Source organism: Anolis carolinensis, chromosome 2 (genome assembly GCF_035594765.1).
Source record: "Anolis carolinensis isolate JA03-04 chromosome 2, rAnoCar3.1.pri, whole genome shotgun sequence".
Lineage (NCBI taxonomy): Eukaryota > Metazoa > Chordata > Lepidosauria > Squamata > Dactyloidae > Anolis > Anolis carolinensis.
This window is the reverse complement of record NC_085842.1, coordinates 130,353,367-130,366,016: the sequence shown is the minus strand read 5'-3', so window position 1 is coordinate 130,366,016 and position 12,650 is coordinate 130,353,367. Positions and strand designations below refer to the sequence as shown.

General features: G+C 43.3%; 1 protein-coding gene across 1 annotated transcript in view; it reads left to right on the top strand.

Annotated features, from left to right (window-relative positions):
- The first annotated feature begins 910 nt into the window (after positions 1-910).
- Positions 911-12,650, top strand: part of ddx39a (DExD-box helicase 39A) — a 32,120-nt gene continuing 20,380 nt past the window's right edge. The window contains exon 1 of the mRNA XM_003217302.3: positions 911-1,015. The gene's annotated coding sequence lies outside the window, so the exon portion shown is untranslated. The remainder of the gene's footprint in view (positions 1,016-12,650) is intronic.

Genomic DNA, 12,650 nt, shown 5'->3' with positions numbered 1-12,650 from the left:
TAAAAATGGAACAAAGTGGAACAAAGGGGTACTCTTAGCTAGCAGTACAATGTCTTGCTACAGGACAAAGTAAACAAATAAATAAAGCAACTTCTTTATTATTTTGGAGACATGGCATGGTCACTTCCGAGGCAGTCAGTTCAACGTGGTCCACCAGCTGGGTATTCGTTTTAAGAAGAGAGACTGAAACTATACAGTCTGCTAGTCACAGAAAACACATTTTTTTCTACAGTCTGAAATCATGGAAGTTGTCGTTTGTAGAAAAGGCTGAAGACCTTGTGAAATAACAACTCCTATGATTCTAAAGCAGACCTTGTGAAACATTGGGAAGAACTTCCTCTCACTGTGAGAACTGTTCGGCAGTGGAACTCTCTGCCCCGGAGTGTGGTGGAGGCTCCTTCTTTGGAGGCTTTTCAACAGAGGCTGGATGGCCATCTGTCTACCCTGCCTTGAATGCGATTTTCCTGCTTCTTGGAAGGGGGTTGGACTGAATGGCCCAAGAGGTCTCTTCCAACTCTATGATTCTATGAAACAACTCCCATGATTCTATTGCAGGCAGTCTCAAACTGTGGCTTGGTAGCTGTTTGGGCCTCCAACTCCTAGAACTCCTGACCATTGAACAAGCTGACTAGGGCTTCTGGGAGTTGGAGGTCCAAACAGCTGGAGGGCCGAAGTTTGAGGATGCCTGAGCTAAGGTATCAAACGGCATTAATTCTTCATTGCTCTTTCTCCCGCAGCCATTTTGCTCGAACTAGCTCCCTCCCTCCCTCCCTCCCTCCCTCCCCGAGAGACCAGGGAAGGAGAGGAAAAGCAGTACATAATCTTCTATGAACCAATCAGAGGACGGAGAGCTTTGATTGACGGTTCTGGGGAGTGAGGTTCCCATTGGCGGCTTGGGAATGGGGGCGGGCCCTTACTCAGGCGGCCAATGTGAACGGGATGGACTTCCGGGGCAGCTCAGTAGCAGCGCGGTTTGTGCAGAAGCGAGGACGAAGGCGCTGGTTGGAGCCGAAGGGTGAGTGCTTGGCCCCCGAAGTGGACGGAGGGCACCCCCGAAGTCCCCACCGCCCTGAGTTTTGGCCCTCATCCGTTGTCCGGGGCGAGGCCTGGCGGCACCTCTGTCGCTGGCCGCAAACCCTCCAAGCCGCGGCAGGCCAGCCCCAAACCTCTGGCCTTGGAGACCCCCCCCCCCCCGCCCCGCACGAGGCCCTCTCTTTTCCCGCCTCTCGCCGCGGTATCCCCAGTGGCCCTTCGGCGATCGGAAAGGGCCTTCGGAAAGAGAGGCAACGAAAGAAGGGAGAGCAGCCACGTTGGCGGCCATTGCACACTGTGGTCGGTAATGCTTTAAAAAAAATCCAAGGCGGTTAACATATTAGAAAAAGCATAGAGTAAAGCAGGCATGGGCAAACCCCTGGAGGGCCGAATTTTGCTCATGCCTGGAGTAAAGGCTTGCAGGCTCCTAAGCAGGCTTCGGGGTCTTGCTAGGAGGCAGATGTTACTTCTGGAGCCATTGTTTTTTCGGTACTGTTCCATTATCCCGGCGGAGACCACTAGGGGGCGCTAGAGAAATAAAAGGCGAGTCCGTTTTGGGGAGTGGATTTGAAGGAAGAAAACTATTTCCCCCGTTTTCGCTGGTTATTCCCCCTCCTCCCTTCGAATATTATAAACAATATGTGGACATGGCTGGGGGGAATAAGTGGAAAACAGGGAGAAATGGTTTCCCCCCTCCAACCCACCCTCCTTTCTCTAGCGCCCCCTATTGTTCTCCGCACACATAATGGAAGAGTACTGCCTTTTCTTAACATGTTTGTTATTAGAGGTGGACAACCTAGAGCATAACCTTGCAGAGCTTGGTGGACAATGTCTCCCCACATTTTTCAGCGTAGAGAACCTTCGCAAAGGCTGACAAGAGTCGCAGTCCACCAAATTTGAAGAGCAGCTCTGTCCTCCATCTATATATATAAAAGAGTGATGGCATCACGGCAGCGGACAAAACAACAAAAGTAAACACCCCACAACCTCGAAACTTGCCAGCACAACCCCTCATCCATGCCTCTAGGTTGATACAACAAAAAGAAAAGAAAAATAAAGTCCTAATTAGAGGAAGAGGAATAATTGTTTTTATCCAATTGCTGCCAGTTAGAAGGCTAAGCTCTGTTCACTTGGTCTCCTAGCAACCCACTCAGCCCAGGGGACCCTGTTCTGCCTCCATGCTTAATTAAATGAACTGGAAGGACTCATAGCACGAAGGACAGATTGGAGACTGTAGTTGTGAAACAAAATATTTTATTAATAGACAAAATTGATCTCTTTTCCTCTTGATGCCACTATGAAGTCTCTTGTGAGGAAAGAAATCTTTGAGTCTATGCAGTTCTGGATAGATATTGCCACAGAGTATAAAGTCTTGTTATGACTGGATTCTTTGTATCTTTGAGATGACTTCAATGCAGTGTTGTTGACATGGCTTTCTCTATTGCTGTAGTCTATGGCTTTTTAATCTAATTTGAATACAGTTCCAACGTGACGTGAATTTCTGTGATCCTTTTACTTCCTACACTTCCTTCCAGTGCTTCACCAACTGACAAATTCTAACTGACAAAAATAACTGCCATTTCAGGCTGGCAGGGGCCAAGGCTAAGCTCCGCCCCTTTGGAACCTTAAAGAGACAGGGCAGCAGGTAATGTTTTGCCTCCTCGTGGCAGGACACTCCCCACCTAAAACTTATCAATAAGTTTTACCCCCTTATTAATAACAAATAACTAACACAAAATATCAACTATTAACTAATCTAATGCAGATTATGGTCACACTAGCTTATGGGTTCATTCCTGTGAAACATTAATACAAGGTCTGTGATCGGCCTCTCTAATATTCTGGATCCTGTTGTCTTTGTAGTCTTCACTCTTACCTTACGTACCTGATGGTCTCCACCTGGAATTACCTGGGTTATTACTGCCAATGGCCACTTTCTTCTAGGCGTGTCCTTTTCCTTCATCAAAACTATATCGCCTATGCGAAGGTTCTCTTGGACTTGCTCCCACTTGGATCTTCTTTGAAGTAGAGGCAGATATTCTCTTTTCCATCGTTTCCAAAATGTATTGGCTAATGATTGCACTTGCTGCCATTGTTTACGATGGATGTTCTTCAGCTCTGCTGCAATAGTAATGTCTTTCCATTCTGGTGTCTTGAAGGTCAACAAGGTCGCTGGTGTCAACACATTTGGATCCTCTGGATCTGTTGATATTGGTGTTAGAGGACGGCTGTTAATTATAGACATCACTTCTGCCATAAGGGTGATGAGAATCTCGTGAGTAAGAATGGTAACATTTAACAACATGGCATCAAGAATTCTTCTGACGATACCTATCATCCTTTCCCATGCTCCCCCCATGTGAGATGCATGTGGAGGATTGAATAGCCATTTGCAACCTTCTTGCTTGAGGAATACTTGAACATCTGGATCTAACACAGACCTCTCTGGACATTCTAGATCTTTACATGCGCCTTTAAAATTCGTACCACAATCCGATCTCAGAAGTTTCACTGGACCTCTAATTGCGAAAAAACGTTGTAGAGCATAGATGAATGATGTTGAATCCATGGATTCTACAAGTTCGATATGAACAGCTCGTAAGGATAGACAAGTAAACATTACTGCCCACCTTTTGTTGTTTACTACTCCTCCTCTTGTTCTTCTAGTTACTATTTCCCATGGACCAAAAATGTCGACACCAACATTAGTGAATGGTGGTTGTATAGTGACACGGTCCCTTGGTAAGTCAGCCATGATTTGATGGGGATGTTCAGCCCTAAGTCTTTTACAAATAACACAGTCATTAACAACTTTAGTGACCAACCTTTTCATTCCCACTATCCAAATTCCAGCACTTCTCACTGCTCCTTCTGTAAAGTGTCTGCCTTGGTGATATATTTTAGCATGATAATGTCTTATGAGGAGTAGTGAGATATGATGTTTAGCTGGCAGTATGTAAGGATGTTTCTCTCCCAACTTAAGTTTGGCCTGGGCTAAGCGACCCCCAACCTTTATTAGACCGGAACTGTCCAAAAAGGGATTGAGATACCTTAAGGTACTTGACTTTGGTATAGGCCGGTGATGTCTAAGGCACTGTAGTTCACTTTTGTACACTTCTGACTGCACAATCTGGATAATCTTTGATTCTGCTTCTTTTCTATCCTCTACAGAAGTAGGTTCGTTGTTTTTATAGTTGACGAAGTGTAAGATCTTAGCTATACTTATAACTAGTCGTTTCCAGGATGAGAATTTAATGAATCTTCTTGAGAACAGATCTTCCTGAGACTTTGATATGTTGGTGCTAAGTGTTCTTATCTCTTTATCTTCTTCTGGGTTACAGAGTTTGAATACTTGGTCCTTTGGAGGCACATATTTTGGATCCTTTAAAAAGTCAGGACCTTTCAACCAATGCGAATTCATAAGCTCGTGAGCATAAATCTCTCTTGTGGCTTGGTCTGCTGGATTTGATTCTGAAGATACGTAGCACCACTGATTAGGTTTAGTTATCTGGAGTATTTGGTCTACTCTATTGCTAACGTATACATGGAATCTTCGTTGGGTGTTATATATATAACCCAAAACAATTTTACTATCTGTATATAGTGTGATATCACTGAAAGATAAGTCTATTTCTCTTTTAATTATTTCTACAAGTTGTGTAGCTAACACTGCTGCACACAGTTCTAATCGTGGCATTGTATGACCATGTAATGGTGTCAACTTGGCTTTTCCCATTACAAACCCTAAATAGGGCTGGTCTCCTTGCAACACTCTAAGATAAGCTACAGCGGCAATTGCTTTGTTGGAAGCATCCGAAAATACATGAAGCTGTAACTGTTTTAAGTTGCCTGAGACAGGCACATATTTCCTAAAGACTCCAACTTGTTCTAAAGCTATAAGAGAAGACGTCCACTTTTCCCATATAGACCTCTCTTTTTCTGAAAGAGGTTGATCCCAATGTTTCACTGCATGGGTTAATTCTCTCATCAGGCATTTTCCTTTAATAACGACTGGTGCAGCAAAACCAAGTGGATCATAGATGCTGTTTATGACAGATAATATACCTCTGCGTGTAAAGCTCTTTTGGGTGTTTGGTACTCGAAAGATGAATTTATCTTCCAGGATGTGCCAACATAAGCCTAGACTTCTTTGAACCGGCATAAACTCTTGTCCCAGTTCTAGTGTTTCCATCCCCTTTGCTCTATCTTCTTTGGGAAAGGCTAATAAAACTTCGAGGCAGTTCGAAACTATTTTATGTAATTTTATGTTGGCTGTGGCTAACATTTGTTTGGCTTTCTTAAGAAGGTAGATTGCTTCTTGAGGAGTAGATGTTGACTTTAAAGCATCATCTACATAGAAATCTCTGCAAACAAACTCACATACTTCTGATCCATATTCATGTTCTAAGAGTTGTGCTGTTCTTTTTAGCGCATAGTTTGCTATGGCTGGTGATGGACTATTACCAAAGACATGAACACACATCCGGTATTCCTGTATTTCAGACATTTGCTGGGGGTCCTTGAACCACAGGAAACGAAGAAAGTCTCTATGGTCATTTCTGACCCAAAAGGAATAGAACATTTGTTGGATGTCTGCCATAATTGCAACTGCTTCTTTCCTAAAACGTAGAAGTACGCCAAGAAGATTGTTGATTAAATCTGGGCCTGTCAATAGAACTTTATTTAGAGATGTTCCTTTAAATAGGGCACTAGAGTCAAACACTACTCTGACTTGTTGGGGCTTTTGTGGATGGTACACCCCAAAGAACGGTAGGTACCAACATTCTTGCTGCTCTTTGAGGTTAGGAGCCCTCTCTGCATGACCTCTATCTATCATAGTGTTAATGAATGCAATAACATCTTTCTTTAATTGAGGTTTTTTCTCCATGTTCCTCTGGAGAGCATTGAGGCGTTGCATCGCCATGATGCGATTATTAGGCAGTCTGTTTCTATCCTCTTTGAAGGGTAAGGGTGCAACCCAGTTACCTTTTTTATCTTGAACACATTCTTTCTCCATTATGTCTAGGAAACGCCGGTTTTCTTTGGACAAAGCTATTAGGTTGTCATGAACTGTAGTCCTAAATACTGAAGATTCTGAACTCTCGGTGTTTTGGAAACGTATTTGGATGTGATTCGGACAATCTAACATCTGTGTAGGACGTCCATTTGGCATGAAGCCTGTGCAAAAGGTTCGAGCATGAGAAGGCAACCTTTTGCGGTTTAAACATACTGGACCTAGGATAGTCCAGCCTATCTCTAGTTCTTGAGCTATTGGTGCTCCTGGTCGACCTTTTATTTGCTTTTTAACTGAAAACAAGTCTGGACAGTCTATACCAATAAGCAAAAGAATCTTTGCGCCAGGGTCGAATCTTGGTAACTTATGTGCCATGGATCTTAGGTGTGCATGACTCATAGCTATTTCTCTTGTAGGGATTTGTCTTTCATCTTTAGGTATATTTTGGCATTCTATGAACGTTGGTAACCTAAATTGTTTCATGCCATCAATAGTCCGGAGGATGAATCCAGATGCTACTCTCCCCACCATGACCTGATCTCCACCACAAGTAGTCATAACGTATTCTACCTCTTTTGATTGAATTTGAAAGATGTTAAAGAATTCAGGTGTTGCTAGGGAGGTGTCACTTTGAGAATCTAAGGCAACGTACATGCGTTTAACTTGATCTGGAGAGTTTTCAGGGTAGACATCTACCAAGCAAATAGGATGACATGTTCGTTCTTTTCCTGCTTCTCCACACAAAGCTGTGCAAGTTGATGTTACTATCTTAATCTCCTTAGGTTGTGGTGTTTCCACAAGAATACATTCTGACTTTTCAGAGTTCTTTCCTTTCTGATGAGGTGTTGTTTCGCGGTGTAGTGCAGAGCAGTGTTTTTCACTAAAGCATTCTTGACATTTCACTTTTCTCCTGCACTCCTTGGCTATGTGGTTTCTGAAAGTACCACATTTAAAACAAAGTCTTTGATCTCTGGCAAAGGTTAAACGCTCTTCATAAGGTTTGCTCCTGAATTCTTTGCAGTTATTCAGATCATGTGCTATTTGGTGTACTGGACATATTACTCCTGCTGATGTCTTTGTGTGATGTTCAACTGATTTGACCTTGGTTTCAGTTTTTCTAACTGTGACTTGTGGTTTGCTTTTGGTTTCTATGAAATGTTTCTTATCTTTTTTGTTACTTTGATATAAAAGAGGAAACCCCGTTTGCAAATCATTCTTCTCTCTAGCTGATCTTAAGAGAAACTTCACTAAATGTGTAAATGGTGGGTATTTCCGTTGATGAGTTTCTTTATAAGAGAAAACTTCCCGGCCCCATACCTCCTTCAGTGAGAAAGGCAGTTTATCAATAATCTCTTGTTGTGTTAAATATTGATCTAAACATGCAAGCCCTGGTAAATCTGGATTTCCCTTAGCTGCCTCCAATTCTTCAAGCAAATCTGCATAATCCCATAATTTCTCATATTCCCCTTTTGTAAATGCAGGAAACGATTTAAGCTTTTGCAGAAGCAACGTTTCTATCTGTGCAGATGATCCATAACGTTCATTGAGACGGTCCCACACTCGATTTAAGGCTGCATGTGGGTTATTTATGTTTGCTGCATAAATTCTCTTCACCTGTATGGAAGAAGCAGGTCCCAACCAAGCGATCAATAAATTTAACTCTTCCTCTACAGGCAATTTTAGTTGCTTGAGAGCTGACTGAAATGTATTCTTCCACAACATATAATCCTCTGGCTTATCAGAGAATTTCTGAATGCCTCTGTCTGCTAAGTCCCTTCTTGGGTTTCTGTAGGAGGTGTAATTTAAAATATCAAGTGGGACTGAGGACTGTTGCAAAGTTGGTTCAGAGTTAGTTTGGATCTGGGGGTTTTCTGGAACCCAACTAGCTGCTTTGGGATTGAGACTGAATGCAGTTGTTGGCATTGTGTAGTTTGACTGTATTGAGTCCTGTGTGTCTACTGGAAAACTGTGCTCTAACTTGGTTTGAGATATATCATGCAATGGAACTGCTGCTTGACTTGCTACTTCTGCATACGGCAAATAATGTTCTTTGGGTGCAGAAACCTCTATAATTTCTGGTTGTGATACAAAAGAATTATTTGCTACTGCACTTTCTCTTGTTAGCACAGGAGGGGCTGCAATATTGATAATTTGGGTATTTAAATAAGAATCCACTTTTGTGACAGGATCTTCTGTTGTAACATCTGGAGGAAATGTATTTCCTAAGAGACCTTGCTCTAGGACTGAGGCCTTTACTTGTAACACCTCAGCCTTTGCAACCTGTGCTAACGTTGCTAGAGCAGCTTCTGTTTTAACTTGACGGGCCTTATTTTCTGCATCCATACCTGCATGCTTGGCAGCGGCTGCTGCCTGCTCAGCGGCAGCTGCGGCTTCCATTTCTGCCTTCTTGGCAGCGGCTGCGGCTTCCATTTCTGCCTTCTTGGCAGCGGCCAAGGCATCCAGTTCTGCCTTCTCTGAAACAATTTGCTGTCTTTTCTTAAGAAACTCTATTTGTTTTACTGCGGCAGCTGCCTCGGCCCTAGCCTTTATGACCAGACTAAGGGATTGGCCAGAAGAACCACTATGAACAGAAGTCCCTCTTGTTCTTTCTGTTCTATGGGATGTGTGAGATGATCTTGATTTGCCTGCTAATGTACACACAGACCTGTTTGACTTTGTATCTGTGTCTTTACTAAACATGTGTTGCACTTGTTCTTCATCAACAGTTTCCATAAGGGAGGCAGGGTCTTCTTCTGCCTGACCTTCTGATATTTTGTTAGATAAATCATTCATGATGGTATCAAATTCTAGTTCCCTTCTCTCTCTCTCTGACAACATTTCTTCCTTATTACTTAAAGATTCTGATGTTTTCATATGTTCAAGCAAAGAGATTATATTATCTGAATATGTTATCCACTCACAGTATTGATGTTGTAATCTTTCCTTACAATCTAATATTTCTTTCTGCTGCCTAAAGCGATGGCTTGCTTGACTCATATCTAAAATTCTCTGCCATGACTTCTGATATTTAGGTTTCAAGGAATCTAGTTTATCTTGCCAGAAGGACAACATTTTTGAGGTAGGTTTAGATATTCTGCTCTTTTGTGAGGAAGAAGCAGACATCTTTAAGTCTTCTGAAGTTTGTGTCACTTTATATTAGACTGAATTGCTTTTGGACAGAAAGGACTGAATAGCCTATTCTCCGTTACTTTGGAATGTAGGTCTTTTATTCTCCTGTTGCTGTCCGTTACTAATAGTCCCTTAAATAAAGTGATCACTAACTTTTAAGATTCTCAGTCCTTTTACTGAGACTTAAAGCTTTTTAGACTTAAAAATAACTATTGTGGTCCTGAAAACCACATTTTCCTCCAAAAGGGCTTCCCTCAGGTTCCTTCAAAATGGCGCTGCCCTCTATGACTGCACTCTCTCTACAGTCAAAATGGCTGCTTAACTCCTTCTTCTGAGGTAGTTTTCACTTCTCCTCAGGAAGGTCAAAAGAAAGAAATCAACTGCTACTTGGGAAGCTTAAAGAAAATACACTTTTACTGGGGAAGCTCAAAGGAAAATAAATTCACTTTTATTCAGGAAGCTTGAAGGAAAGAAATTCACTTTTACTTGGGAAGGTCAAAGGAAAGAAATTCACTTTTACTGGGGAAGCTCAAAGGAAAGAAATTCACTGTTCTGCCTCCATGCTTAATTAAATGAACTGGAAGGACTCATAGCACGAAGGACAGATTGGAGACTGTAGTTGTGAAACAAAATATTTTATTAATAGACAAAATTGATCTCTTTTCCTCTTGATGCCACTATGAAGTCTCTTGTGAGGAAAGAAATCTTTGAGTCTATGCAGTTCTGGATAGATATTGCCACAGAGTATAAAGTCTTGTTATGACTGGATTCTTTGTATCTTTGAGATGACTTCAATGCAGTGTTGTTGACATGGCTTTCTCTATTGCTGTAGTCTATGGCTTTTTAATCTAATTTGAATACAGTTCCAACGTGACGTGAATTTCTGTGATCCTTTTACTTCCTACACTTCCTTCCAGTGCTTCACCAACTGACAAATTCTAACTGACAAAAATAACTGCCATTTCAGGCTGGCAGGGGCCAAGGCTAAGCTCCGCCCCTTTGGAACCTTAAAGAGACAGGGCAGCAGGTAATGTTTTGCCTCCTCGTGGCAGGACAGACCCTTTACCTTAACTACCACCAATTCCTCAATACTTTATTTCCCATACCACCATACTTCGCCACAGCAACGCGTGGCTGGGCACAGCTAGTGGTTTATAAAATGAGAAGTAGTTTTCGAAGGAAATGCTTTCACGTGTTGTGCTTTGTTCTCATCTCAGTTTTACACTGTCTAGACGCCAAATGATCTATCATTAATGAGCTATGCCTGAGAAAGTCAGCTTGGCGGAATGGCCTTGAACCTTGACCAGGGTTCAAATCCTCCCAGAGCCAGGCAAACCATCTGAGTGGCCTTGGGCAATTCACACTCTCAGCCTCAGAAGGAGGCGGACCCCTTCTGAAAAGATCTCGCCAAGAAAACCCCAAATAAGGTAAACATAACTTGAAGGCACACAAATGTATTGATAGGGCCTGGGTACAAATATTATAAGGAAGCATTTTCTTATAATGTATGCATCTTTCAAAACATGGGCGATTTCAATTATCCCATGGGTGATTTCAATTATCCCAATATCTGCTGGAAAACAAACTCAGCCAAGAGTACAAAGTCCAACAAATTCCTCACTTGCCTTGCAGATAATTTTATGGTCCAGAAGGTAGAAGAGGCAACAAGGGGATCAGCAACTCTTGATCTAATCTTAACAAATGTGGAAGACCTGTCACAGACAGAACGCCACAAGATTCAAAGTAACAGAGTTTATTAGATTACAGAACTCAAAAATGCCCGTAAAAACACAAGGGCCAGGCAGTTTTTGCCTTTAGTAGCAAAAAGGGACAAAAGTAAATGTTCAAAAGATAAACCGGATTAAACCGGAGTTTAATCCGGGTAAAAACAAACTGCTTGCTTCAGCCTAGGTATTAACAGAACAAAAGCCAAGGAACAAAAGATACAAAGAATGCAACTAATTGGCAGCAGATTCCTCTCTGCTGCCAGCACTGTGCTTAGAGTAACTTGCGTCGCTCCCACACACACACAGTAGACAGGAACTCCAACACGAGCAATTCAGCCAAGGATTGCAGAAGTAGAGTAGACCAGTTCCGTTCCGTAGATCAAAGCCAGAAGCAGACGTTTGTAGTTTTTCCAAGTCCAAGAAGGGGGGAAGACAAGCCGTGGTCAGTTCAGTCCGGGTTCTCAAAGCAGGAGATGGCGTCCGTCAGAAAGACGACGGAAGGTCAAGCTAATAAGAGTAAGCACAGGTTTGCACAAACAAATGCCCACACAATCCCTCCCGCCGTCTGACCTTGGATTCCAATCAACTTACGTCTCAGCACAGGAAAGCACACAAGTCTTCAGGGAAGCGTCCCACACACACACGGATCCCAAGCGTTTGCCCAGATTACCTTGCCCGACGCAATTTGCAATTGCTCCCAAGCCCCATTTTATGCCAGTTACAAATCTTCATCACTGTCAGCTGTCCTCCTTAACCCGGGCGTTTCCTCATCACTTTCCTCGTCAGAGCTGGAACACCTCTGACTACGCCCAACAGCATCTCCAGCTGTGGATCCCGTCCCATCCCTCCAGCTAAGCCATGGGTCTAATCCTGAAGGTCCCCATTCATCTTCTGTCCCATCATGGCCAGTGGCACCCAATTCCTCCCTTACCCGAGTCCAATCCATCTCATCCTCCTCTGAGCTAACCAGCCCCTCCTCCATTCTCTCCGTAAACCCTTCGAAAGATTCTTCGTCAGATGGTGCTGCAAATATGTCTCGCAGTCTTTTTCTCTCTCGCTCCTCGAGAGTATCTGACTCCCGAGGAGTCTTACGCCCACGTCTGTCAGTAACAGAGCCATGAGGCTCAATCATAACACTATCCCCTCTCACAAAGGCCTCCTCCCCCGATGGCGGAGAAGTGGCAGTGATACCCTCCGCTATAGCACCACGACGACTAGAGGTATCAAGTTTCAACAGTGAACGATGAAAGACTGGATGGACCTTTAAACTAGACGGTAAACGCAAACGAAACGCAACGGAAGAAATCTTTTTAACGATAGGAAAGGGACCCAAATACCGAGGCGCAAACTTTCCCCCAGCCTGTTTAATATGTTTGGAAGATAACCACACCAAATCCCCTTCTTCCAACTCCTCCCCTGCCTGCCTGTGGCGGTCAGCCTGAGTCTTCTGCGTTGCCTTAGCTTCCAGCAGTAAGCGACGGGCAACATCATGCAATGCAGCCATTTCCGTAGAGCGGTACACAGGGTCCGAAGAGACCACATTGGTCGACGGCGCCACACCTCCCCGTGGGTGAAAACCATAAGTTAGCTCAAACGGCGTATGCTGACTAGATGTGTGCACCGCATTGTTGTAAGCAAATTCCGCCACCGGTAGCCACTTCACCCAAGCCGTGGGTTGGTCTAAACAAAAACAACGCAGATATTGCTCTAAGAGCCCATTAACCCGTTCCGACTGTCCATCCGTTTGC